The following is a 27391-nucleotide window of genomic DNA, read 5'->3' as shown; positions in this document are numbered from 1 at the left end:
AGGGTCATGGCCATCAGATTTTCACTGTGACTTTACCCTTTGTGGGTACAAATGACCTGTTCCCTCTTGTGATTTTTGCTCGTGTTCCTTCACCTGACATAAATATTGCCTTTGCTTTCAGTTGATGGGCATTTGCCTCATAATTTTACCCAAGTCTTTATTTTTAACCTTTTCATGACCCTTGGTCTCAAGTGCATTTGGATTTTCCTCTTAGCTATTGCTTTCTGCACTCCGAGGGTCTTTGCTATTTTATTGGGGAAATCTAAGGCGTTTACATTCATTGTTAACGCTGACAGGCTGGATCCCATAAGAAACCTGTCTCATGGTCTTCTGATTCTCCTTCTAGGTTCTTCCTTTGGTTTTCTGTGTTAGTTTTACCCACCAGTCTTTCTCTGTGATCGTCTCCAACTTTGGGGACTGGATGTTCCCAGTTCCCACAGAGAATCTTGCATCTGAAGCTGCTTCATGGGCACCATGGAAGGGAAACACATCCCCGGGGCCTCTCATTAAAGTGAGGTCAGGTACCCTGCACTTTAAGATCCAGGACTACATGATCTCAAACTTTAGATCCAGAAGGTGTGATTGTTTTTGTTGCTGTGTTTTCTTTAGTTTTGAGATGAGGTCTTGCATTATGCTGCCTAGACTGGTCTCCAACCCCTGGACTCAAGTGATCCTCCTGCCTCAGCCTCCCAAATAGTTGGAACTATAGGCATGTGCCCCCTTGCCTGACTAAATTCTTATTTTTATATTATATCAAGAATATTTTTTTGAAGCTGGGCTCAGTGGCACATGCCTGAAATCCCAGCTCTCCCAGAGGTTGAGGCAGGAGGATCATGAGTTCAAAGACAGCCTCAGAAATTTAGTGAGACTCTAAGTCAAAATAAAAACCAAAAAGGGCTGGGGGACTGGCTCAGTGGTAGAGCTTTTGACTAGCATGTGCCAGGCCTGGGTTCAGTCCCCAATACCAAAAAAAAAAAAAAAAAAAAAAAGTGCATGTTTTTCGACCTTGTATGAAGTCTGGAAATGACATTTGTTAACTATTGTTTAGACTTGGTGTTTTCTAACTGGTCTCAGTGGGACGGCCAAACTTTAAAGCCACAGGACGATCCTTTTAAGAGTCTCAAGTGACGGGAGCCCCCCCCTCCCATAGCAAAGGCCTCAGTATTGCCCGAAATCCCCGTCGCAAGCCTCCCTGGCTGTCGGCAGTCGGTGTGACCCAATCCAAGGCAGCCTGGCTTGTTCCTCCATAAGTAACCCTCTCTCCTAGAGGCACAAGCTCCATTTTTCACTATTTGCATAATTTACGGGGCTCCGTGGACATCTCTCTCCTCCCAGAATTCAGTGGGCCTTCCAACTGCTCATTCAGGCGGTTTGTCCTGGGGCTGTGGTGTTTCCATCCATCGCCCTCTCATCCCCCCACGAGCCCAGGTGCTCCTCCGTGGCCTCCCAGTCCCCAGCCTCGGCCCTCGCTGCCTCCTCTCAGCTGGTTTCCTCTCTGGGTGTCCAGGAAGGGTCTTGAGCCTGGCCTGCCCACCCCCGCCGGCTTTCCACACCACAATTTCTGCTTTCTCTAATTCTACTCTGTGTTTGCTCTTTCCTTGGCCATCCCCGGCCGGAGTTGTTTCTTAGGACTGTGGGGACAAGTGACCACTGTGGGTGGGGTGGGGGTCACAGCAACAGAAATGCGTCCACGCAGTCCTGGAGGACAGGAACGAGTGTCCGGGTGTCAGCAGGCTGGGTGGTAGCCTTCAGTGGGCTCCAAGGCCCGTGTGCTGAAAGCCTGGTCCCCAGGTGGCCCTATGGGGAGGCGGTGGAGCCTCTCAGGTGGGGTCTAGCGGGAGATCTCGAGGTCCCTGGGGCCTGCCCTTCCAGGGGACTGGGATTCTGGGCCTCCCTCCTCCTGGTTTTCCTCTCTGGACATGGGGGTAGCGGGTTTGCTCCATCACCCCCTACCCCGGTGACGTGCTGTCCCGCCAGGTCCAAAGCAACAGGGCCAACCAGTCGTGGGCTGACTCTCTAAGACTGTGAGCAAAGGACGTCTCTTCTCTTCATCCAGCTCATGGTCTCAGGCGTGCTGTCACAGTGAGGGAGAGCGGGCCAGCACGGGCTGGGGCGGTTCCCTCTGTGCCTCTCTCCTGGCTTCTGGTGGCCGTCAGCCGTCCTCGGCCTCCCTGGGCTGTACTGTGGAACTCCCGCCTGGGCCTCCGTCTTCCGTGACCTCTAGGTCTCTCTTCTCCTGTCTGGGTCTTCTTTTCCCTGTGACGGCTCTGGTCAGTGCATGCAGGGCCACCCGGTTAGCCCAGGAGGACCTTGTGTGGGGATCCTCGCCCCAATCACATCTGCAAAGACCCTCTTCCCAAATGAGCTCACTGGACGGTGCTGGGAACTAGGAGGTGGGCGTGCCTTTCAGGGGGACAGCCCGGGGCAGCCTCTGCGTCCCTCTTTACCTCCTGGTGCCTGGGCTGCCCTCGTGGGCTCCGGCTCCTGTTCCCCCAAGGCCATGGGTCCCTGGGGAAACCGCACTCCTGGATGCGGTTCCTCTGGACGGTGTTTTCCATGGTCCCCTGTGACGCTTTTCCTTGGGAACTTCCCTCAAAAGACACACCCATCCGCCTGCAGGACTGCAAACAGGCTGCGTGCAGGCCTCCTCTGGTCCCCCGTCTTGCTGTGTGTGTGGCGAGCCCTGCCCTCTGCTGTGGCTGGGCAGCAGAGTCGGGTGGCTCCCTGCGCCCACCCCAGGTCCCCGGGGCTTCCTGCCCCCCTCCCCCGTGCTGAGCACAGGCAGCAGCCACTCGGGCCCAGCCATCTGGCTCTGGGCCTTGGAACCCAAGGAGCCCACCACGGGCTTCCTGCTCCCCACTGTGTTTGCTTCCCAGAATGCCTTGCACCACGGAGCCGGCTCCCTGCCCACCTTCCCCGATGGCCAGGGGACGTCCTCCCCGTTCCTTCGTCAGTCTGTGAGGCCGGCGTCCACTCTGGGTCCAGGCTGGCACAGGACGCACGGGGAGGCGCCCGGCTCCTCCCTGCCTCTGTCCCTCACTGTGCGCTGTCCTCCGTTCCTGTCACTATCGGGGCTCCTCCAGAGCTCCTCCAGGTTCCAGAGGCACCAGGTCGGCAGGCCTTTGTCCCCACTGAGGGTTGACCCTTCTCTGACTTCGTGGTCATTCAGCACTGGCTGCGGGGGTCTCCTTCTTGTCACCCAGTCACCTGTCCCAGCACCTCCACCCGGGACACCTGGGGGCAGCCCAGGGCCCACCTGCTTCTCTGCGCTGGAGGGCTGGCTTCCCCTGGGGGAGAGGCCCTCCGCTGGGCTTCCTGCCTCCAACTTGGTTCCTTGAGTTTGTGGCGTTGTTTGGTGAGTGCCCTGAGAGGCTCCCGCCAGCTGACCACCCGGCCAGACAGAGGCTGTGCCTGGGTCCTGGAGGCTGGCTCAGCGGGGCAGGGCTGCCCGGAGGAGGCCCCTGGAGTGGGGCTTTGAAGGGTGGGTAGGAGTTTGGTGACGATGGTGCGGGGCGGGGCCAGAAGGGAGGAGTGGCCTCTGGGGTCTCTCAGCCCCAGCCATGGACTCTGCTGCACTGTGGAGAAGGCTCCCCTCTGGGCTCTTAAGGGGGGACGTCCAGGGCCTGGATGGTCCCAAGGAGCACGGGTGGGTCTGCAAGTGCCCACCGAGCCCCTGGGCACTTGTCTTGGGCGGGGCAGCCAGGTCCTCCTGGCAGGGGCGCAGCTTGGGAGGGGACGGTCTTCTCCGCTGCCTTCTCTGCCTTCCTCCGGCAGCTGTGGCGCGGTCCCAGGGTGGCAGCGCGGTCCCTTCTGCACGGGCCCTGCTGCGGGTCTCCTGGACGCGAACCCACAGCCCTCTGCGGTGGCGGGTTGGAGCAGGCCCAGCTGGGCTTTCCCCATCCTGATTTGCCGAGGCCCATGAATAATTAACGGCGCAGTAATGAGAAGGGCTTTTAATAGAAGCCTCTGCCATCACTGTGTCTCTGCTCCCGCCAAGGGCTTCCCCAGAAGGACTCGCGCTCACGTGGTGTGCTTCCTGCCACCGGCACCGGGCTGAAGGGTCCCTGCCCCAGAGGCCCCTGGCACCTCGACCGTTTCCTATCCTCCTCCCTGAAGCCTGCCCGGGTCCCCTCTGGGTCCCCCTGGGGCAGGGGGTGGCGGGGGTGAGGCAGCAGCCGGGACAGGCAGGTCCCTCTGTTAGGGCCAGGGCAGGCAGGCAGCCAGGGACAAAGTCACCCAGAGCTAGGCCGGGAAGGGCCTGGCCGGCCGGCATGGCAGGATCTGGGGAGACGGACAGCCCCGCCCCCTGGCCCCGCCCCCTGACTTCCAAGTTCCTCTGCAGGAGAGGGACAAGGACGTCCCCACCCCACCAGAAGGTTCTGAGGAGAGGGGGAAATGCAGGAGCACAGCTCACCCAGGAGGAAATGCTCCCACCGTGCGGGGACAGCAGCCACCAAGGGACCCACACGCTGTGGCCTTGGTGACACCACAACCTGGGAAGTGCCTCGGTGTCCAGAACTGGGGACTGGCTTGAAGGAGTGTGTCCACACAGTGGGGCCCGCGCTGTAGACCAGTCCTCCAGCTGCCCACTGCCCAGGAGCCCCGGAGATGCCGGCCCCAGGCAGGAGCTGCAGCCCTTAGCCCTGGGGCAGGATTCCGCTGACCCACAGGACAGCTGCTGACGGGGTCCCCGAGTACTGGGCACAGGGCTTCGGGGCTGGAGGAGAGGCTGGGGTTCTGCTGGCCAGCGGGTGGACCAGGCTGCAAACCGAGCACGTCCGTGACCCCATCCAGTGCTCCAAGACGGCCCCCCTGCCCCGCCCCTGTGGGCTGGGAGCCCACCTCTCCAACAGGAAGAGGTGGAGATGAATAACGGTCCTTCAAATTCTTCCCTCTGGTCTATCTTAATTTCAAAACGATCCACAACGAACCTGTATTACTTTTGTAATTGGAGAAAACTGTTGCTTTTTAAGCTTTTCTTTTTCCTACACCAAGATCGGGGCCATGATCAGGGCCACCATCAAGGTCATGTTCAGCCTGCAAAGCTGGGGATCCAGAGGAGGGTCAGCTGGCCTCCGGCCTCACTCCAGGTCTGCGAGGAGGCCACAGGCTGGGCTGACAGGCAGGTCCCTCACGGGTGTCTGATGCCAAGCTGAGCCCTCTGTCCCCATCCATCCCCTGGGGTCCCACCCACCCCCAGCAGGGGAACAGTCACCATGGGGACTGTATCAGTGCCACGTGGCGACTACGGGAACTGGTAGTTCTGCCCGGGACCCCCCAAGGTCCCCATGGGGTGGGTGGTGGAGCCAGGGCACCAGCTACCAGGAAGCCCCTACCTCCTGGAAGGACTGTGGCCACTAGTCAGGATGTCCTCACCGAAAATCCAGAAAGATGGGTGGTGAGAGCTTTGAACAGGAGCTGGAGGCAGGCAGTGGGCAGCCCCCAGCCCCCTGGGTGAAGACGGGCCGTGGGCTGCTGGGGGCAGAGGGCTGGGTCCCAGGAAGGAAGGAGGACAGCCTTGAAGGTTGACTGAGCCCCTGCAACGGCCAAAGCCTGGACGTTCCTCCCGAGTCCTCTCAAGGCCTGAGGCTGCGCCTGCTGCTCTCCCATCCTGCAGAGGTGAGAACCGGGCTCCAGGTCCCAGGGCCCCACAGTGGGGGTCAGTTCCCTGGAGGAGGGAAGCCCAGCTGAGTCCTGAAGACCACACAATGGGTCTGAGGTATGGAGACCAGCATGTGCAAAGGCCCAGAAGCCTGGAAGGCAGCTGGTCTGGCTGCAGCAGAGGAGGTGGAGGGGGTGAGCTGCCGGGGTGAGTGAGCGGGAGCCAAGGGGCGGCACTGACCTGGAAAGGGTGACAAGGGGGACTTTTATCAAACCCACAGCCCCCTCGCAGGGTGCAGGGCCTCGGGAGCATCCTGGAGCCATGAAGAGGCTGGGGTGGCGTTCCAGGGCGTGCGGGAGCTGAGGGGCCTGGGCCTGGAGAAGTGGTCGTGCCACTCCCTGCAGAGGAGGAGCAGCTGTGGCCCTGGAGCTGAGAGGAGAGGAAGCAGGTGGCCAGAGGCAGAGGTGCCCGGATGGCGGGGGAAGCCAGGAATTCACTGGCTCTGAGGAGACCCCTGTGGACAGCAGAGGGGCTGCCTAGGGCCCAAGGACCCCCTGGAGGCCGTGCCCTGCCCTGGCTGCTGGGGCACTACCCGAAGCTGAGGCCTGGCTCACGCGCCCAAGGACACACAAGAGGCCGACCCGCCCGCCCTCCCCCACGTTCGTGTGGCTCCTGGCACTCGGGCTGTCAGGGCATCCCCTCCCCTGCCACCTCCACCCAGAGACAGCAGGTCATGGTGGCATGGCCTCCTGGGGCAGGGGTGGCAGCTGGCCCAGAACCAGAAGCTGGGTGGGTGGGAGAGAGCGCATCACAGGCTGCAAAGGGGGAGGGGACTGTCCTCGGCTGGGAGAGGGCCACTGGAAATTAGAAAAACTGAGCCCCTTAATTCTTGGTGAGGTTCAGAGAGGTGGAGGACCTTGCCTGAGATCACACAGCTCGTCCCAGGACTGGATCCCCAGTCTCTGCTCCCCCCTGGGGTCTTGCCTGACATGGAGTCCCTGAGTCCCCAGGACTGGCCTGCTGAGCCCTCACTCTCTAGACCCTGGCATGGGACGCCACCCCACCTCCAGCCGTTTCTGGGCCTGACACACGGGCCTGAGAGCTGGGGACAGGGATCAAGTCTGGGCTTCGGAACCCAGGACCACTGAGTGTGTGGGCCGCTCAGGGCGGTGGGGAGGCCTCTGCAGGTCCAGGCCCCCTCAGGAGAGGCCTGGCAAGGAGGTGAGTTGTGCTGAGCTTGCTGATGGCCCATCCCTCCGGGTGCCCCCTCGGCCCTTTCCTTCTGAGTGGTGAGCCAAGGACCTGGCCCCACAGGCCTGGGGTAGACGGGAGATGCAGACCCTAGGCTCAGAGGCGAGGGGATGTCCTTGTTAGGGGCCACCCTGAGAGGCCACCAGGAGGCCCAGGTCAGCTGCTGGGCCACAGCAGATTCACATCAGCCCACTGCCTGCCACCGCCTCCAGCCAGACCCCAGGAGACCCCTCTGTCCTTATCCTCTGAACCTCGAAACCTCACCCAGCGCCCACTCCCCAGGGCTCAGGGCCCATGGCCAGGGCGACGACCCTCCCCTCAGAGCCTGGCCGCATCTTCCTGGTCCGGGGTGGACATAGGTCCTTGGATGGGAGGACTAGAGGGCAGGCTGTGGGGGAGATGGGGTGGAGGAGGGGACAGAGGGACAACACACCTGCTCCCCCAGCAGTGACAACTGGGCAGAGAGAGGGGGAGGCGAGGACAGAGACAGGCCACCGACAGAGAAAGGGGGGAGTGGAGAGAGCAGGCTGGGGGGAGGGGAGGGAGGAGGGGCCACGGGGGGGGGGGAGGGGAGGGGAGGGGGCAGCGCGCCCAGGAGGGCCACCCCCAGCCAGGGACGGCGCTGGGGAGGGGACCTTGTGAAAATAAATATTTATAAATGGAGAGTTTCTAAATTTTTTTTGCACTTCCCTAGTAAATTATTCATCTGTGCAGCTTCTGCTGCTGTCTGCTGGGGAGCCGGGTCTGTCCCCGTCCCCAAGCCCCTCTCCGCCTGGCCCTCCTGTCCTGGCTGGTACCGACCCCTCCCCCGACCCCTCCCCCCTCCTCTCCTCCTCCCTTCACCTCTCCCCCCTCCCCGCCCCTCCCCCCTCCCCCGCCCCTCCCCCCGCCCCCACCCCCGCCTCCGCCTCCGGGGCCCCTCTCCTCCTCAGGTTGGCAGGCGAGGAGGGGCCGCCACCCCGAGGTGACCGGCTGCCATACTCTGGGTCCCTCCTCCTCAGTAAGAGTGACCACATCAGTCAGCGCGGCTGCGACTCCAAACGAGGCGCGTGGCCGCGGCGGTCTGGCACCCCCAACCGGGACCGCGGGACCCTCCTCCAGGACCGCGGGACCCTCCTCCAGGACCAGGACCTGGGGCCCAACCGCGGGCCACACCTGCCTCCCCAGCCCGAGGCCGGCCCTCGGCTCGCAGCCTCAGGTCCCCGTGGCCGGCCGGCTCCCCTGGCGCTGTCCAGGGTCTGGGCTGTTGGGGGGCTCCTCGGAGGACCCCCAGCTATGGGCACCCGCCGGGAAGGAGCTGAGACGCCCCCTCCTCAGCCCCAGGCACCCAGCCCCCTCCCGCCCCAACCCCCAATTCTGCAGCGCTTCTGTCCCCAAGGAGGGTCACAGGATGCTGGGACAGTGTCCCCTGCCCACAGAGACCCGCGTGTGCGCCGCAGCAGACAGAGCCGTGGGGTTCCCTGGGACCTGCAGGTGGAGGGGGACTCTCCCAGGGTCCCAGCCTTTGGGGTGAGGAGCCTGGGTGGCGGGCCTGGGCCAGACCTGCCCTGCCCTCCACCTTAGCCCCTCTGTCCTTTCTCCTCTGGGAAGACATTCCCAGGGTCCCTTCAGCCCCCACTCCCTGCTCTCCACTGCCACTGCCATCTGTCACCCACTAGTGCCAGGGGCGGGGCCTGGGACCCGCTGGCTCCTCCCGCCCTCCCCACCCTGCCCCCATCCAGGCCTGACTGCTGCCCAAACACAGATGGGGAAACTGAGGCTCACAGTGTGGCCTGCTCCAGGTCAGGTGGCTGGACGGTGCAGGGGTGTGCTCTGGCCAGGTCCACTGTGAGGACATGGAGGGTCCTCACCTGCCTCCTCAACTTCCCACAGGGGACCTGAGAGGACCTGGTGGTGCCTTGAGGAAGGAGGGGCCCTGGCTGTCCCAGCTGAGCCACCCTGGGCAGCGGCGCCTGCTCCTGCCTGTTCTTACCTGTGGGGAGAAGGGAGGGGGCCGTCCTGGGAAGGCCGCCCTCTGGCTCTGCCCCCAGCTCTTCCAGGGCCAGGGACCCTGTGGCCTGAAGCAGTGAGTTTCCAGCTGATCCTAGGGCCAGGCAGTGTTGACCACCTGGTGGGTTTATTTTAAGAAAGATTAAAAACAACAACAACAACAGGTAGAAGCAGGAAAAAGTGTGAAAAAAGAGTGTGAACACCCCGGCTCCGCACAGTGGATGACTAGGAGCTTCCAGAACTCTCCCTCCTGACATAACTTGCTCCCCCAGCTGCCACTCCAAGGGCAGCTGACAAACAGAACAGATGCTCAGGAGGTTACTTCTGTCCTTCAAACAAGCCCTCCAAGTGTACCCAGGTGCCTGAGGAGTGGAGCTCAGAGAGGGTGAGCAACTTGCCCAAGGTCACACAGCCAGCAAGAGACAAAACCAGCCCACTTTCCAATCCATCTGACTCCAAAACACAGCTCCGGCAAGACCCTGCTCTCCTGAAGAAGCCACGTGGCACCCACGTCACGGTTCTCACCTCTTTCCTGCTCTTGTTCAGTGCCAAGCCATCCCCAGGGGTTCCAGGGGAGGCAACAAAGGCTCACATAAGCTTGTGACCATGACCTAGAGTCACTGGGGGTGGCCAGGGTGCTGTGGTGGTGGTTCTGCCTCTGCACTCGCCTCTCAGCGGGGCGTGGCCATGTCTGTCACTCCCTGATGGATGTTGTCCCCCAGGGGTTGAAGCAGGGTCCCTGTGAGTTCCTGCCACCTGTGTCTCCCCCACCCTGCCCAGCCCCAGGCTCTGGGGCCACCCCAGGGGCTCCTGAGGTCCCCTGGGTGGAGACGCAGACTCTCGGGGCTCCCGGGCCCAGGCGGTGCCTTGGAGGACCTCAGGGCTGCCACAGGAGGGCGAGGAGGTGGAGGGACCAAGAGGCCGCCTGGCCCTGTGAGCTGAGCCACCCCTGGAGCCCAAGGAGGAGGGGAGCGGAGTCCGTGGAGCTGGTGGCTGGTCCCAAACCCTGCTCCCTGCCAGGCTGGCGACTGCGAAGGGCGGGTTCGCGCCCCACCCTTAGCAAGAAAGGCAAGTGTCCATCCCGCCCGTGGCAGAGGGCGCGCTGAGAGCTGGTCAGCTTCTGGGGCGGGCAAGCGCAGGGTCCTCCAGAGCCACCCGGGGTGAGGCGCGGCCCTCTTGTTACACTATTTTTTTTTTTTTTTTTGGTACCAGGGATTGAAGCAGGGGCGCTGACCTGCTGAGCCACATCCCAGCCCCTTTTTATTTTTTATTTTGAGATACAGCCTCGCTAAGTTGCTGAGGCTGGCTTTGAACTCTTGATCCTCCTGCCTCAGCCTCCTGAGCCGCCAGGGTTACAGACGTGCGCCACCACACCTGGTGGATTTCTACCTTCTCACAGTTTCCCTATTGTTCGGCTTCCTTGTGTGTTTCATGGTACGGGGTGCACAGTATTGTCAGAAACAACCAGGTCGTGATCCCCAAAAAAGGAAAGAAAAATATTTTTTAAAATATTTTTTTAGTTGCCAATGGACCTTGATTTTATTTATTTAGATGCTGCTGAGACTTGAACCCGGGCCTCACACGTGCCAGGCAAGGGCGCTACCCCCGAGCCCCCGCCCCAGGGCGGAAAGAGACATTTTAAGTGGACAAGACAGAACTGTTGGGGAGACGGGAAGATGGGAGACCACACAGGACCAGGGACAGGCGGGTTGCTGGGCCCAGGGAAGCCCACAGTCGTCCCGGTCCCTGCTGCTCTCCCTAGTGTCCCACTGAACCCCTGGACAGACAGCGCACCTGCAGTCCAGTCCCGGGCCCACCAGCGGCTCTCCTCAGCACCCTGTCCTGTGGCCAGAGCATCTGTCCCTGGAGGCCTCCGCACAGGGACACAGGAAGCGACAGGGGAAGGCGGTGGCTGCCCGCTAGAGCAGAGGAGCCTGATGCCCACCCGGAGGGGCCATCTCCCTGCGCGTGATGACACGGGACAGCAGGAGGCCGCTGGGCCTTCCGGGACACTCCGTGGACAGGGAGGAGCAGAAAGCCTTGGTGTGTGTCTCACAGGGGCCACCTGGGCACCCTCATGCGAGTGGCAACTTGTGGGACTCACCACAGCCGGCTCTGCTCCTTTCTGGGACCCGCCACCTGGGCCGTAGGGTAAGGCCATGGGGAGAGCTGTCGGGGCACTGTGGGGTGAAGTGGCATGATGCTGCGTGCCCTGCCTCGGAGGCCAGGAGGTGGAGGCCCACAGGGTGGAGGGGCCTGGATCCCCGAGTCTTCCCGGGGAGGGCAAGTGCCCTGCGGCGTCGCCTGGACTCAGAAGCTTTCGCCGTTGGCAAAACACACATTTCTTTACTCGGCCCTCAGCGTAGGGCTCCTCTGTCACTGCAGCATGGCGCCCTTGCTGACAGATACAGACGCGTGCCCAGGCACAGCCGAGGGCTGGCCCTGCTCCTGAGGAGACTCCTGGTTCAGTTCAGGGAACGCTGAGGTCCTGGGCAGGTCTCTTCACTCCCCCGGCCTCACGTTCCCAAATCCCAAAGGACCCACAACACCCGCCAGGACTCGGGGCTGTAGGTGGCCAGGACTCGGGGCTCTGGGTGGCCAGGACTCGGGGCTGTAGGTGGCCAGGACTCGGGGCTCCAGGTGGCCAGGACTCGGGGCTCCGGGTGGCCAGGACTCGGGGCTCCGGGTGGCCAGGACTCGGGGCTCTGGGTGGCCAGGACTCGGGGCTCTGGGTGGCCAGGACTCGGGGCTGTAGGTGGCCAGGACTCGGGGCTGTAGGTGGCCAGGACTTGGGGCTCTGGGTGGCCAGGACTCAGGGCTGTAGGTGGCCAGGACTCGGGGCTCTGGGTGGCCAGGACTCAGGGCTCTGGGTGGCCAGGACTCAGGGCTGTAGGTGGCCAGGACTCGGGGCTGTAGGTGGCCAGGACTTGGGGCTCTGGGTGGCCAGGACTCAGGGCTCTAGGCCACCTGGACCAGCTGCTGGGGAGCACCGAGCAGGAAGCACAGACCTGTCCTGCTGGCCCCAGGAGGAGGACACCATCATTGTCCTCATGTCACCTGGGGAAACTGAGGCTCAGAATGGCAAGGTCCCTTGCCCAGGAATACCAGCATCTGTCACCCCTAATTGTTCTAATGTCACCTGCCACCTAGCATTCCATCCCCCACAAATGCCACTCTAAAGAAGGCCTGCTGTCAGGACTTGAGAGACCAAAGGATTCTTTTTTTTTTAATTGTAGAAAAATGCACCTAACATAAAACCTATCATCTTGACTTTTTCTTTCCTTTCTTCGGTCCCACTCTACCTCTGAACTACATCGTGAATCTTTTAAAATTTATCTTGCAGCAGGGTCTCACTAAGCTGCCAAGGCTGGCCTCAAACTTGCGATCCTCCTGCCCCAGCCTCCTGAGTCCCTGGGATCATGGTGGTGACGGTGCCTGGCTCATGGTGCCCTGCTCATGGTAACGACCGTCGCGCGTGCAACAGCAGCAGTAAGTACATTCTCGTCTCGGTGCCTCCACCTCGCCGCCTGTCCGTGGAACTCTTCGCCCTGCAAAGCTGACGCTCTGCCCCCTGAGCACTAGCCCTGCCATCTCCCTCCGGCTCCTGGCGGCCACCTCTCTGCCTTCTCTCTGACTTTGCCACTCTAGTCCCTGGCAGAGGAGGACCCTGCCACACTGGTCATTTGTGACGGGCTCCTTTCACTTAGCTAGAGCGGGTGTCAGTCCCCTCCTTTGGTGAATGAACACACTCTGTGGCGCGCACTGATTCTGTGTGTCCGTGTGTTCGGGGTCACCGCGGCGCCTCGCCTCCTGGCCGTCGAGAATGACGCAGCTGCCCCTCCGAGGCTTCCACAAGGACCAGCGCCGCATCACGTGGCGATCCTATTCTTGACGTTTTAAGGTCCCGCCATTTTACGCTCCCAGCCCAGTGCGCGGGGCAGCCTGTCACCCCCTCTGTCCCCTGGCGTCCTAACAGGTCGAGGTGGAGCCTGCCGGGCTTTTGACTCTGTTTCTGGCCTCTCTGGTGCTGAGGATGGGGCCCACAGCCCCCCCTGGGAGGCGAGCTACGCCCCCCACCCAGCACCTAGCACCCAGCACCCAGCACCCAGCTGCTTTGATCTGCATTTCCTTAAAAATAAGTGAAGGCGTAAGATGTCTCAAATGCCACCAGTGACTTGGGAGTCCTGCCGTCCCTGGACCTGTGACTACGGGAGGAGGCAGCGGGCAGGTGCTGCCTGCCCCGGGGACACTCCTCACGTCCAGGCAAGGCAGCGGGAACTGTGCCCAGGGAGCAGCCTGGCCGTCCAGCTTCCCCAGGACCTCGGCTGGGCCGGTCCACCCAGGGCTGGGACACAGAGTGGAGGAGGCGGGACCCTGGGGGGCAGGAGGGGGTGTCATCTGGTGCCTCGGGGCTTCCACAGCCAGCCCAGGGCAACTGTGTGCAGGACATGAGGGTGGGAGCCCACCGCGGCCACAGCCGTGGGACTTTGGAAGTCACTCCCCCACCCCAGCCCTTTCCCTTGACCTGTGAAATGGCTGGAATGGTGCTTGACACACAGTGAGCACCTGCTGAATGCCTCCTACCACGATCTTCTGTCCTCATGGCCTTCAGCACCACCAGGACGTCTGAGCAGGGAGGACAGCCAGGGCACTGCCAGAGAGCTGGCTCCCGGGACACGGCCACCATGGGCACCGAGAGGGGAGACAAGAGTGGGGGGGAGGCCCGAGGACCCAGGCCGGAGGGTGACGTGGATGGGGCAGGCCCAGGGGGGGAAGAGGCCTCAGGAGGACCAGTGTGAGGACTGGCCTGGCTGCTGTGGGCGGGGGGTGGGGCAGGCCAGCATCTCCAGGGAGAGCCAGGGACCCGCAGTGCCCCCGGGGTCCAAGGTCAAGGACAGACAGAGATGACAGGACTGCGATGGGCCAGGGGCCAGCTGCCGGGACTCCAGAGCCCCCCAGCACAGTGCTCTGCAATCCAGAAGTGTGTGGGGACACTGCAGCACACACGCACACACACACACACACACACACACACACACACACACACACACACACGACGTCCCACCTCCAGACAGGCTCAGGCCCAGGGCCCGGCTGCCTCCCTTTGGACAACAGAGACAGGGCAGGGACAGGGCCCGGGAGGCCAGGGGGCCAATCCCAGAGCCCACAGGGACAGGATGACACTGCACCCTGTGGACACCCTCCTCCCACCCTGAGGAGGGCCACTTCCCCCATCCAGGGGAGGGGTCACCCTCACAGAGAGCTTCTGGGGCCGGGAGGTGGGCCCCGGCGCCCATCCAGAGCTCCTCCCCTCAGGTGGGGCTGCACCCTGACTCCCAGTGCCTGAGCCTCGGGGTCCTTCCCTCCTGACTCTCCGCCACTGAGGGGCAGAGGCCCTGGGGCAGGGGAGAAGGAGGCCTGAGCCCCAACCTGGGCAGTCTCCAGCCCCAGGACACACGCTCTGGGCTGCTGTCACCTTGACAGGCACGTGTGCACTGACCCGAGTGTCCACGCTGACAGGCAGGTGCACATAGCCCTGTGCTCACCCGACACAGGGACCCACAGCGGAGCTCACGTGCTCCCACGATCCTGTGCACACCCTGGCGCACGCTCAGCAGAGGTTCACGGGCACACAGTCTGGGGACACACACCCACCGCACACCTGCAGATGTGTGACTCTGGCTTCTCCCCAGGCTGCAGCCTTCCCTCTGCGCCCTCTGCCCTGAGGACACCCTGAGAAACAGGACAGACTCCTTTAAAGCTGGCCCCAGGGCCTTGAGGTTCCAACAAACTCCCCAGCGCAGGAGAGGAGCAGGAGAGGTGGCCGAGGACCGTGGGGGTCACAGGTAGGCCTCCAGGGAGTCTCAGCTTCACAGGGGCTCATCTGTGACCCTTGCCCAGGGGCTTCAGTCCCCAGCTCAGCTTCGCCATCTGCACCATGGGTGTGACGCTGGCCACCTCCCGTTAGGGTGAGACGGAGGATGACATGTACCTAAAGGGTCCCCAGCGGGTGGGTGGGGAGAGGGGTCTGAGAGCAGCGAGCCCTTCCTTCCCAGGGCGAGCCTGCTCTCCGCGCCTCTCTGGCTCCCCCAGCCACTGCCACCAGGAAACCTGTCCTCTGCTCTGGCTCGGGTCTCTACACCCGCCCCCCCAAACCCACAAACAAATTTGCATATATTTAAATCTCCTCTGTGGGCTCCCAGGCTCCAACCCCCCTGCTCCCCCCCAAGAAAAAGAGAGAAAGAAATTGCAAAGCCCCGTCATTTGTCTCCGTCCCCGCACCCCATCTATCAGGGCCGCCGAGCCCGTCGCCTCGAATGAGGCGCGCGCCCAGGACGGCCGCTTTAATGGGGCGCCGCGTGTGACTGCAGCGGCGGGCGCAGCCGGCCGGCATTTGCATACATATTAAACGGAGCAGTAAAAAATGCAGACATGCAAACCATTTGGACGGGCTCCTCGGCACAGCCTGCCAGGAAATCAATCTTCTGGTTTCTTAAAGGAAACATGCTCCGGAGGAGGTGGGATGCCACACAGCCCGCAGGTCCTGGGAGGGGGAGGCATCGCCCTCTGTCTGTCCATCTGTCCTTGGGGGCCCTTCCCAGCTGCAGCATCTGGGTCCCCATTCCTGAGGGGTGGCTGTGGATTAAGGTAGATCTGTCTTGAAAGCACTTAGTTCTTTGCTGGTATGCAGTAAGTGCTCAATAAATGGGGGCAGAGTGGAAGGTAGGTGGAGCCGGGTATTGTGAGCACGGTTTTCCCACTGACCTGATTCTCCCTGTCCCAACTCTGTCCCACACGTAGTGTGACTCTGAGGACCCAGGGATGGCCGACCCGGCCCATGAGTGCCTACTGCCCTGGGGTCCCAGAAGCTCCCTCTGGCTCAGCCACCTGTGGCCTCCTAGCAGCAGGCCCTCCCAGGTGCTGAGGCCCAGGCCAGGCCAGCATGGGAGACCCTGAGCAGGTCCCCACCGACGGGGCACCTGTGGGACCAGGTGGCTTAGAGCCTCCACCTGTGAACGCCCTTGGCAGGGGAGCCCTCCTCCACAGTGCCCGGCACTGCCAAGGGAGCGAGTGGGGAGAGAAACAGCTCCCCACAGGGCCCACGGTACCCAGGAAGGTCCTGCTGGAAGGACGGAGGGAGGGAGGAGGGAGAGAACCCAGGGGCTTTGGACCAGCTCAAGCTTGGCCCTGGTGCCTGAAGTTCACACTCCGGAAGGCAAGGGACGTGGGTGACCAGTGTCCCAGGGCTGGCTGGGCAGTGGCGGTGCTGGGGGTGAGGGGGGCTCTCCCCACCCAGTGGGAACCACTGTGCTCTTGGATCCTGGGGTTTGGGAGAAGAGGCCAGGCCCAGGCTCTGCCTCGGGTTGGGAGAAGGTCTCCTGTGGTTCTGAGCTCCCCAGCTGGTGGCAATGTGACCTCCACGGTGTGTCTGAGTTGCAGTCTGGTGCTATGGGAACAAAAAAGCCAAACCTACAGCTCGGGCCCAGCTCGCGGGCATCTGACTGTGTGACCTTGGGCAAGGCCCAGCCGTCTCTGGGCCGGGTGGCTAGCTTCCTGAACCCCTTCCCTGACTCTCTGGGAGTCCCTCTCCTTCACCTCTGACCTCCAGGCTCTGGGGCCTCGGTCCCACCACCTCCCACCGTGACCCGGGGAGGAGGAAGCCGGCAGGGCGGGAAGAGGGAGGGTTGGCGTTACAGGAACCGGTGGCCTATTGCTCAATGGGGGAGCCTGGCCCGGGGCCTGCCGGTCCCACCCCCGCGGGCCCCCTCCCTCCCTTCCTCCAGTGCTGCATTGCAAACATTCCTCGCCAGCCCGGCTGCTTCGGCCCGGAAGAGGGAGCTGCCGCAGAAACACTTAACCCCTTCACTGCCCTAGCAGCAGGCCCGAGGAAGCAGCTGGTGGCGGCCACCGGTCCTTCCCCGGCTCCAGTGATCTGGTCAGGTGACCTGGTGGCAACCCCGTCCCAGAATCCACAGGGTGTTCCGTGGTCTGAGTCTTGGACTCCTGGGAGACTCTTCCAGGCCCCCCACCCCACCCTGTGCCTGAGGCATTCTGTCTCCAGGGTGGGGATGGGCACCGAGGATCCCCACCAGGAAGTGACCAGGAGGGCGGGCCTGAACCCAGATGAGGGGCTAGACTAAGGGGGGAGGGCTTCCAGGAGGAAGTGACACTCAGGGACCCTCCTGAGGAAGAGAAAGGTGGCTTGTCTTGTCTGGGGAGAGGGAGGCCCCAGGGGGGACCAGGCTGGCCTGGGGGCCACTCCCAGCTGGGGACCTCCTCTGAGGGCAGTGAGAGCTGCAGAAAGGTTCCTGTGGGAAGAACAAGGACGACTTCAGCAAAAGAGAACTCAATAGGAAGAGACAGAGCTCACTTTCACATACAGATCAAATGCGATCCAAGACCGGAACACCAAGCCACGCCAAAGTGCCACCAACAGGACGCGTTTCAAATGGCAGCCTGGCAGCTGGGCCTGGCGCTGGGCTCTCCTGCAGCCTGAGGCCTCTCTGAGCCCGGCCCTGCCAGGCTAGCGTGAGGCAGCAGAGGAGGATCAGCAAGGCCCCACCCAGACACCACCCCTGCCTACGGCTGGAGCCCCGCGGAGGAGCCATTCAGTCAGTGTCGTTGGGAAGAGCTGAGGTCATCTAGGCCCACAGTGTCCTCCCTTTACGGATGAGGACCCTGAGGCCCAGGGGCAGCGGGCCCAGGATCCCACTGTGGTGGCCGGGCTGCCCACCCCAGGTGACCTGGGTGTGGCAGCTGGTAGCCGTAGCCAAGATGCCCACAGCACATCATCTGGAGAGAGCCGCCTGCGGGGCCTCCAGGCCACAGGGCGGGACCTGAAGCCCCCTCCTTCCCACCCTCCAGAGGCCAAGAGGAGAGAGGTTCAAGTCCAGGGAACCAAGAACCACTGGAAATTGCAGATCTCCTGCCCGTCCCTCTCCAGTGCTGGGGACTGAGCCCGACACGTCCCTGGCCCCCTCCACTCTTCCCCTTAGAGCTTGGAGAAGGGGATAAAGACAAGTTATGGGGAACGTCTGGGTCGTACTGCTTTTGCTGTAGGAATGATTCCTCTTGCTCCTCCTCTGCCTCTTATTAATGGAAACCAACATACCAAGGAGATGGAACAGGGCTGTCTGACGGCCAGCCCCAGCCCCAGAACAGACTGGGGAGCAGTCCTCAAGCCCAGCCTGGAAGCTGATGTGTGAGGAAACTCAGGCCCAGGGAGGCCGGGGAATCTGCCCACAGTCACACAGCATGAGGGGTGGGGCCCCAGGGCCTCCCCGCGATGCCCAGGCCCCGCCCGGCTGCAGGATCAGGCCCTGGCTCCTGCACCCTGTCCTCTGAGTGTTGTCTCCGTGCCTGGTCCCTTTGTTGGGACAGCAGACTCAGAGTTGCCCTAAGTCCTGTGGAGCCTGTCGAGACTCCCGAGGCCAAAACACACCCAGGATGCTCCTGTCTTGAAAATCGTGCCCCAACAGGACAGGAAGGGGCTGGGCAGGCTCCCTGCCTCTACATGCCCCCAGCCGAGGAGGGGCTGCGTTCCTTCCAGGCTCTGGGGTCACCACTGCAGGAGGCCCAGTCTGTCCTGAGAGTGGGGACCTACTCTGTCATTGTACCCTTCCGGCAATAAGACTCCTTGTATCAGGGTCCCTCACACTTGGGGTGCCAGCAGCTGGTGACCCACATTCTGGAGCCCCTATGGGGGTGATCCCTCTGAATCCTCATTTTACATTGCCTCACTCTGCAGCAGGGCACAGGGCTGTGGAGTCACCTGCCTGGGCAGCACAGCCAATGACCAAGGGTCAGCCTGGGACACACGTTTGGGTGCCAGGCGCTTGCCCAGTACCACTCAGCCTCCCAGCCAGGGAGCCCTCTCTGTCCCAAGCTAGAGATGTGGCCGTTTTCACAGCAGTGAGGCTCTGGCCACCCCAGGGTCCCCTGGCTCGCCGACTCCTCGCCTTGCTCATGTACTTAACCCCCTCCTGGAGATGAGCATTTCATCTATTTATCATTTGTTCATCGCTGGCATCTGTCCATCCTGAGTTCACTCTGCGCTCATCGCACCCCTCAGCTCACCGTCACCAACCGAGTCTCAGAACTTCCAGAAGAGAGCTGCCCTCGTGGATGGAGCTGTCATGACCCCAAAATTACACACATCATGCATTTCGTGGAAACGGGTGAGCTGACCTAGAGATACTGGTGGAGCAGGCTGCTCGAGAGCTCGGGGTGCGCAGGGCACGATGCCTTGACCTGGTCAAGACTGAGGCCCCGACAGCGGGGCTGAGCTACCCCTGCTCTTGTTACTCGAGCTGGGTGAGGCCCGGGGATTCCTGGCCTCTTCCTCTTCTCTTCCCAACACAGGTTAACAGCTCCGCTCAGGTCACTTGTGTCCACTGAATGGCAGCAAGCCACTGTGGGGACGAAGCGATGGTTACCATGGTCGCCAGCTTCCAAGATGGTCTCCGAAGGGTTCCCATCTCCTGACCTTCACAGCCAGTGTAGTCTCCTCCCACAATGATCAGGGCTGGACTGTGTGACCAATAGGATTTGAGGGAATTACCATATGCATATTGCCATCCAGGGCTGGGTCATAAAAGGCCTTGGGGCTTCAGTCTTGCTGTCTTATGTCACTCACTCTGGGGAGGAAACTTCTTGGGAGAAAACTTGAGCAGCCACATGGAGAAATTCAAGTTGCAAGGGATGAGACCTTCATACCAGCCATGTGAGTGAGTCATGAAGAAGCCTTCAGATGACAGCTTCACTGCAACCTCAGGAAAGACCACAGTAGGACTAGCCCGTTGGACCACGTCTGAAACCCACAGAAACTGAGATAATAAATGCTTATTGTTTTAAGCTGCTAAGTTTGGGGTGATTTGTTACACAGCAGGAGGTGACTAATACAGAAACAGAAAGACTTTTTAGTTGTGAAGGCCTTCCATTGACTGGGTTCCCAGAGTGTGTTCCCTGGCATACAGACCCCAGGCTAGGCTCTGGAAAGCCACTGTCAGCTCAGGCAGATGGGGACTCACCTCCTGCTGGCAGTCCCAGGCCGAGGGCCTATCAAGGCAGAGCCTGCCCAGAAGGAGGCTGCTGTCTCGACTCTCCATTTCTCACGAGTCTTTGGCCATGGAACTCGGTATCAGAGCCTCAGAGATCTCTTTGGGACACATACTCAAAGTGTCCCAGAGGTTGGCTCCTAAAGCACTTGAGTATGACTGGTGGCAACTGATAAAGGACAGGAGGGTTGGTCTGCCAGGATGGGACCTCTCTCAGCTCCTTTTCCAGCTAAGGGTCTGGTTTGCCCTGGGCCACCTCTGTCCCACCACTTCACCCAATGGTCAGGGCTCTGCACCGGCGACCGGCCATGGACCTCTGCCCATTTGGGGGTTCAAGTCGGAATCCCCAACATTGGAAGCCCTAGCTCTCAGGAGCTCAGCAGCCCGGTGACCCGGGGGCTGCTGAGCACCCCAGGGGTCTTCTCCGTCCCTGGGGTTTGCTGCCAGCTGAGCTCCAGGGCCCAGAGGTGGGTGTTTCTCAGAGGGATGTGACTACAAGGGTCTTAAAACAGCCTGGAAATAGGCGGATGGAGAAAACTCATTTTGTAGGGAACTTTTTAAGAGCGGATCCACGGCCTCGGGGAGGAAGGCGGCTGAGGCCCCTGGGCTGCGTGGGTGGGAGCAGGCGCCCCGCCTGCTGGAAGGCAGAGGTCTCCTTCTCCTGTTAAAAACATGATTCTACCCTCGGGTTGCTTTGGCTTTCTTGGCAAGGACCCGCGGGCTCTCTAGCTTTTCCGGAACCATCATTTCTTCCAGACACCAGTGACCAGCCACCTCCCTCTGACCAGAGCCCAGTGCGCACAGGGGCGGGAGAGAACCCATGATAACACTGCTGCCCAGTGTCCCCACCGGGCCCCGGCCTAGCACCTGTATCGCCGGGAGCCCCCCCAGGTCCACCGCAGCAGAATCCGCATGAGCAGCAGCCGGAGGTGGCTCAGGGCAGACGGAGCCGGGCGCCCTGGAACCGCTTTCTCCATGCAGCCTCAGCCGCTGCTCATCACTGGCCGCCTGCCTTCCCGTCCCCCTCCCAGGCTCCCTGTCCCCCTCCCAGGCTCCCTGTCCCCCTCAGACAGCTTCTCAGAGGGGCCCCAGCTGAAGCTCCCGAGAGCCGTCTTGGTTGCTGGCCTCCCTTTCATCACCCGAATCCAGTGTGATGGTCATGGCCCATGGGTGGGGAGCTGGGCGCAGAGGCTGGGGTGGCACCAGCCAAGACGCCCAGGCTGTGAGGGCACCCGGGCGTCCGAGAGCAGAAGCCAACTCCCCAGGGTCACACAGTGGTGAATGACACGCAGAAAGACCCTGGCGCCCAGCTTTTCGAGGACTTCCCTGACAGAAGGTGAGAATGGCCAAAGGGTGTCAAAGAGCCGCCCCCCAACAACCGGCTTGGCCAGTGCTTCTCAGCCTGGGTATCCTGGGGGCCCTCCAAGGCTCTCTGGCTATGTACAGCCCCTCAAAGTCCCCGGGGGTCACTGCACCTTTCCGCAGGCCAGGCTGCCCCGGGCATCACGGGCACGGTGTCTTGGGCAGGGATGTCAGCCTGGCCGGCCGTCACTCTCCGGAGCTGGGAGCTGAGTGGCCCTGGGTGACCCCAGCAGCTCACTGCTCAGCAAACAGGCGGCAGGGGGAGGGGGGGTGTGGAACTGGAGAGGACGCCCTCAGGAATCTGCCCCGTAGAGGGGCGCTGGCTCCCTTAGACTGGCCGGAGGGGTCACCTGCTTTCTTATCTTTCTCTAGAAACAGGCTGGGATGCGGCCCACCCGCAGCCCTTGCCTAACACAGCCAGACCCTGGGTTCCAGCCCCAGCCCTGAAAAAAGAAAAAAAAAATAGTAAGGACTTTCCCACCCCCGCGGGGGCCAGGGGGTAGCGCAGAGTCACAGGCCGCGGGTGGGAAGGGTGGGAAGGGCCCGGTGCAAACATCCTCGCCCACGTCCTCCACGCAGGCTGTCCCTGGGGACGGCATGTGGGCTCCTGTGGGCAGGTTTGCGGGGAAGTCTGCCAGCCGCAGACACACTCGCTCTTGCAGAAACCTGCAGGAGAGGAGGGGCCTGCGGCGAGGAAGCTGCAGGAGCCCTGTGCGCCTCCCTCCATCCGGCCAGGCTCCTCCATGGGGCGCAGCCCCCCACCTGCTCCACCTCACCACCTCGGGGGGAGCCCGGGGCCAGGGTGAGAGCGCCGAGAACAGCGGGCACAGGGCTCTGCAGTTTGCAGTCCCTGGACACTGCGGCTCGCAGTGGTCACCTCTGGGCACATATTTGGGGACTGGTGTATCTTGGGGCCTGGGGATCAGGAGGGCGGGTCCAGAGCTCTGCCAGGGAGGCGCGGGACGCCCAGGGCAGCCGCGGGATTTCCAGGGCACCCTGAGACAGCCTGCCCTGAGGGAGGACCCGGCTCACCGAGCTCAGGGTGAAGGACCCCGCTCTCGTGTCCATGCGGCCAGGGCGCTCCATCAGGCCAGGCCTGGGCTCTCCCGGAGGCCTGGAGCGTGACGGCCCGTGCTTTGCCCCGTTTTCGCTGGTCCCTTGAACAGTCCGCCTCCCCCAGGAGACACGTGCCTCCGCCTGCCTGTGGCTCCTCGGGTTGTGCCAGGGCCTGCGGCCAGCACAGCCCAGCCCAGGGCGACAGAGGGCCCTCCTTCTACGGGACCTTCAGCGGTTCATCTTCTCGCACAGGAAATGATCACCGGCCAGCAGCACCTCGGGGAGGCCTGGGGGATGTCCTGGGGGCAAGGGTGGGCACCACCAGATCACAGACCTGCCCACAGCCAGGCATCACGGGCCTCGGGCTTTCCAAGAGCCGAGGGCAACGTGGGCTGGCGGCAGGTCCGGTGTTCACCAGGATTCACTGGTAACGGAAAACATGTTTGTTTGTTTGTTTGTTTTCTAAAAAGGAAACTTGACATCTGCGCAAGACAGGACCAACACCGGCCCGACTCCCCTCAGTGGGCCAGCACGGCGGGGCCAGCACAGCTCGGACCAGGAACTCAGGGTATTTGAAAACCAATTGCTAAAGAGCCCAGGTGAAGAGGGGGTGACCTCCGGGGTCCTGCCTTCGTGCCGAGCCCAGGACCTGGCAGCCAGGCCAGCCTTGCAGATGTCAGCTGCCCACAGAGGGTGGTGGTCTTTTGAGAGAGCCTGTTAGAGGCTTTTCATCTGCAGAGACACTGACCAAAACACATGGGACATTCATTTAAGACAGATTAAAAATTGCAGACACTAAAGTCCATGTTCAGGACACCCTGGTGGCCAGGCACAGTGGGACAGCCATGTGCCACATAACGGTGTTTCAGTCAACGATGGACCACCTGAAGGACATGGGCCCATGAGATTATATTGCCTGGCCAGGTGCAGTGGCCACACGTGAAATCCTAGCATCTCAGGAGGCTGAGGCAGGAGGATCACTAGTTTGAGGCCAGCCTCAGCAATTTAGCAACTTAGCGAGACCCTGTCTCAAAATTTAAAAGGGACGGGGGTGGGTCTGGGATGTGGCTCAGTGGTAAATTGCCCCTGGGTTCAATCCCCAGTACCCAAAAAAAAAAAAAAAAAAGATTCTATTGCCTAGTGGCCATTTAAGTTTGCATAAGTGAACTCTGATATTCTCACAAAGGTGAAATCGCCTAGGAACACGTTTCTCTGAACATGCATCTGTCACTGAGCAAAGCACAAGGGACGGCACCGCTCTTCCGGCCAGGCGGAGGGAGACGGCCTCCACACACCAACTCAACTGAACTCATGGCAACCTGTCTCCATTTCACAAAGGAAGGCCAAGGCTCAGAGAGGTTCAACAAGGCCACCAGGGTCACTGAGTGGTAGAGCCGACTCTTAAGCATAACCATCAGGGCTCTGATTTATAACCTCCGGCCTCACCAAGACCCTGGATGCCACCCCAGAACCACGAGAGAGAAAAGCAACAGTGACCAACCTCAGGCATGAACTGCCTGGGTCAGGAATCACGCAGCAAGGTCAGGTGCAGGAGGGCACCCAAGGGACAGAGATGGGAAATCTGGATCAGGTCACACACACCAAAAAAGGCAAACTGGGCAAGTCTGGAGGAGAGAACGTCCCCAAGACGGAGCTGACTCTGGCCGGTTGTCATTTAGTACCCAGGAAAATAGGGAAGAGGCCGGGGGCAGATGCAGTCTGCCTCACTGGTTTTAGTGGGAGGCTTGAGAAGACAGCAGGCACCTCTCAGGGGACGGGAGGGAATCTCCCAAGTGGCCACGTGAGGGGGTTAGTCAGAAATTTGGCTCCTTGAGCTAAACAAATCCAGGGCTTCCTCTTAGCAAGCCATGTGTCCTCCCTGACCCTTAGTCTCTTCATCTAACAAATGCATCTAACAAAACTGTATCATGCAGCTTCTCTACACCGGGCTGGCTCTGGGTGCTGGGGACTCAGCAATGAATGGGAGAGGCCAGACTGGGACTCTCTCCAGGCTCATGCCCACAGGAGGTGACAATGAGTGTCGAGTCAAACAGATTCAGACACAGGGTATAAGGAAACAGCAGAGGCCCCAGGGTGCTCTCTGGGCGATGGTGAGGCTCCAGATGAGTGTCCAAGCGGAGGCAGAGTCCATCAGCAGGCACAGGGTGAGCACTCAGTCTGTGGGAGCTGCTTCTGTTACCACCTCTATCACCAGGACCCCAAGGAAACCTGGCTGCCTGGGAACCAGTTTATCCCTGTCACATCCAACACCCACCTGGCGTCCAGAACCGTAGAGAAGCAGGTTTAAATCTTCCTGAGACCTCTCAAAGAGGCACCAGAGGGGACCCCCTGCAGGCCACACACTAAAACATTCCCAAGATGCTGAGCCCAGGTCACAGGGAGGTCCCCGAACATCCTCCTCCCTCTGCCTCGCTTGATCTGTACCCGACAGGCAGGGCTGCTGGGCCTGTCCTCTGGATGGACTGGGGGGATCCAGGCTCGGTCCTCACTGGCCACAGGCCCCAGGCACTTGGCTTAACTCTATGCCTCAGTTTCCTCATCTGAAAGTGCAGGTAACCACAGCATCACCTCCTAGGGGTTGTTGAGGGGCTTCAAGGGATCCTTGACAAGTGCTCAAGGTGGACAGACACACGGCCAGGCTAGGGTGGACCAGGAGTCTTTGCCTCCTCCCCCCTCCCCACCTGCTTTTGGCTTCTGACCCCAGTAGCTCAGGGCAGTTCCCCTGCAGGTCAGCCTGGCTGGCTAGGTCCCAGCCCTCCATGACAGCCCTACCACTGCCCCATCCAGCAGGGAGAGGCCAAGATTGGGCAGTCGCACCCCGAAACTTCCTAGAAATGGGCAACAGGGGCTGGGACCGGCTTCCTGCCTAAGAGGACACCGGGCAAGCCAGGCCTTCTGTGGCATCTGGGGCCTGGGATGTGCTGGCAAGAGCTGGCTCTCCGCCAACTGAGGCCACTGTCTGCCTCAAGCCTGGGCCATGGGGCCACGTTGTTCCTGCCTCTGCTGGCTCCCAGGCCCCAGAGCAGAGGCTCTGATGTCACACTTGCCAAGCACCATGGACACACATGGCTCCTGACCTCCTGGGGCTCACAGTCCTGTGGGCAGGGCCAAGAATCAGGGCCTAGGAGGGTCAGAAACCCAGGGAGCGCTTCCGGAGGGAAGTTAGAGACCAGGACACAGGAGAGTCAAGGCTTGGCCCAGCTGGACAAAGGCCTAGCCAGGAGAAAGGGGGTGTTCCAGGAGCCCAAGACCTTCCCTTCACCTCCCCAGCAGGTGCCACTTACTAGGCTGCAACCCAGACACCAGCTCACTGGGTCCCCACTGTCCCCTGGGGGGGGGGGCAGAAACTCCTCCTCTCGGGGGAGAACAGTGCCAAAGCAGAGGCAGCAACTCTCTGCTCTTCTAGAGCCCAGAGCCCTGGCTCCTGGCGTGGGCAGCACGCCGGTGCCTGCGGAGGGTCAGGAGGGCCTGCCATGGCCACCCCATTTTACAAGTGAAGTCACTGGAGTTAGGGAGGGCACAGCATCCTCCAGCCCCACGGTTCTGGTCTATTCCCTGGGACCCAGGATCACCCCGAGGTGCAGAAGTGCCCCCACTCCCCGGGTGGGGCAGGAAACAGCCAGGGATGGGTGACTCGGGGTGCAGGAGGAAGCCCCCCCCCCTGGGTGGCAGAAACTGACACCAGGCAGGGACAGGTGGAGGAATGTGGGTGGGGACGGGGTGGGCCTCATGGTGCGCCGGCCGGCCCGCAGCCCCTCGCTCCCGCCCAGGTGAGACCCCGGCTTCCCGGCAGGCACCACCTCCAGGGGCGGGGAGAAGGCCCCCGCCTCCGGGCCGCCCAATCGGAGGCTGCCCGGTCCCACGGCGGAGGCGGCGGCCCAGGCCCCCGGGAGCCGGGACCTGACCCCGACCCGGCGCCCCCCGCCCCCGCCCGCCCCCAGCCTCATTAGCACCGACGCCCGTCGTCCTCCCCTCGCTTTCGGAGGCTCCAGAATTTAAAGGTTAAATCCTAACCTCGTCTCAGCAGTTTCTCCCGGCTTTGCCTCCCCGGCGCCGGGTGCTGGTAATTATATGCATCTCCGAGCAGCCAATCAGCTGTCAGGCTGACAGATACTGATCTTTTCGTTTTATTTTTAGCTCTGTGCTTCCCCCTCTAGTTGCAAAAAAAAATTCTGTTTGTTCTGCGTGCTGCCGCCTCGCTCCAGCCCTGCAGCCGGCTCTCATCTCCGCCAGGCAGGCGCGAGCAGGCGGCCGCGGGGCTGGAGCCCGGGTCCCCGCCCGAAAAGGGGGACAGAACGTGCCCACGGCCCCCAGCGGCGGCCAGCCTCCGGGCGCAGCCCCTGGGTTGGGGTGGGGAAGGGAGAGGCTGGGCAGCTGCACACGGAGCCCCTGGATGCACAGCGAGCCCAGAGGAGCTCTTCCTGGCCTCGGCTGGGGAAGCAAGTCCTACCTGCGGCTGGAGGCCAGGAGAGGGGCGCACGTGCAGGGGCAGAGACAAAGCTGGGCCCAGAGGAGAGGGAGCTGGCGAGCCGTGGCCCCTGTGAACCCTCCTCCCAGAACTGAACAGAAGGGTTGGGGATTGTCACCAGCAAAACACTGAGGGGGCTCCCTGGAGAGTTCCAGCCAGGCCCGCAGGGCTCCACTAGGTACCGGGCTGGTGCATCTGGTGCTCTTGGGAATCCTTTTGTGGGTCATTCTGGAAGGTTCTATGGGCTTTCCAGGGAGCTGGCAGGTGTGGGGGCCTGATTGATGGAAGGCCCCTGTCCACACAGCTGATGGCAAGAAGGGGACAGCACTAAGCAGTGACAGAAATGGTGGGGACCTTTCCTTCTACCTTCCCAGCATGCTGGGGTTTGCAAAGTCTTCCCCTTGTCCCCGTGACCTCGGTGGCATCCCCACAGCCGACCCAGGATGAAGTGAAATTGAGGGCAGCCAGTCCAGACAGGGCAAGTGTCACCTCTTTTCTTATTGGTCCTGGAATCGGTGGGGGCAGTGTAGCCTAATGGTCTGGACTTGGGGTTCCAGGCCTGGGTTTGCTGTTTACCAGCTGTGA

At 61.7% G+C, this 27391-nt stretch overlaps 1 long non-coding RNA gene across 1 annotated transcript; it reads right to left on the bottom strand.

Moving 5' to 3' along the window:
- Positions 1 to 4341: 4341 nt before the first annotated feature.
- Positions 4342 to 6183, bottom strand: LOC144254169 (uncharacterized). Its single transcript, XR_013343456.1, has 2 exons — positions 5843 to 6183; positions 4342 to 5611 (listed from the first exon to the last, which is right to left on the bottom strand). It is a non-coding gene; the product is annotated as an uncharacterized LOC144254169 (long non-coding RNA).
- Between the last annotated feature and the right edge of the window lie 21208 nt (positions 6184 to 27391).

Source organism: Urocitellus parryii, chromosome 4 (genome assembly GCF_045843805.1).
Source record: "Urocitellus parryii isolate mUroPar1 chromosome 4, mUroPar1.hap1, whole genome shotgun sequence".
NCBI lineage: Eukaryota > Metazoa > Chordata > Mammalia > Rodentia > Sciuridae > Urocitellus > Urocitellus parryii.
The sequence above is the reverse complement of the archived record's forward strand: the minus strand, read 5'-3'. Positions and strand labels throughout refer to the sequence as shown.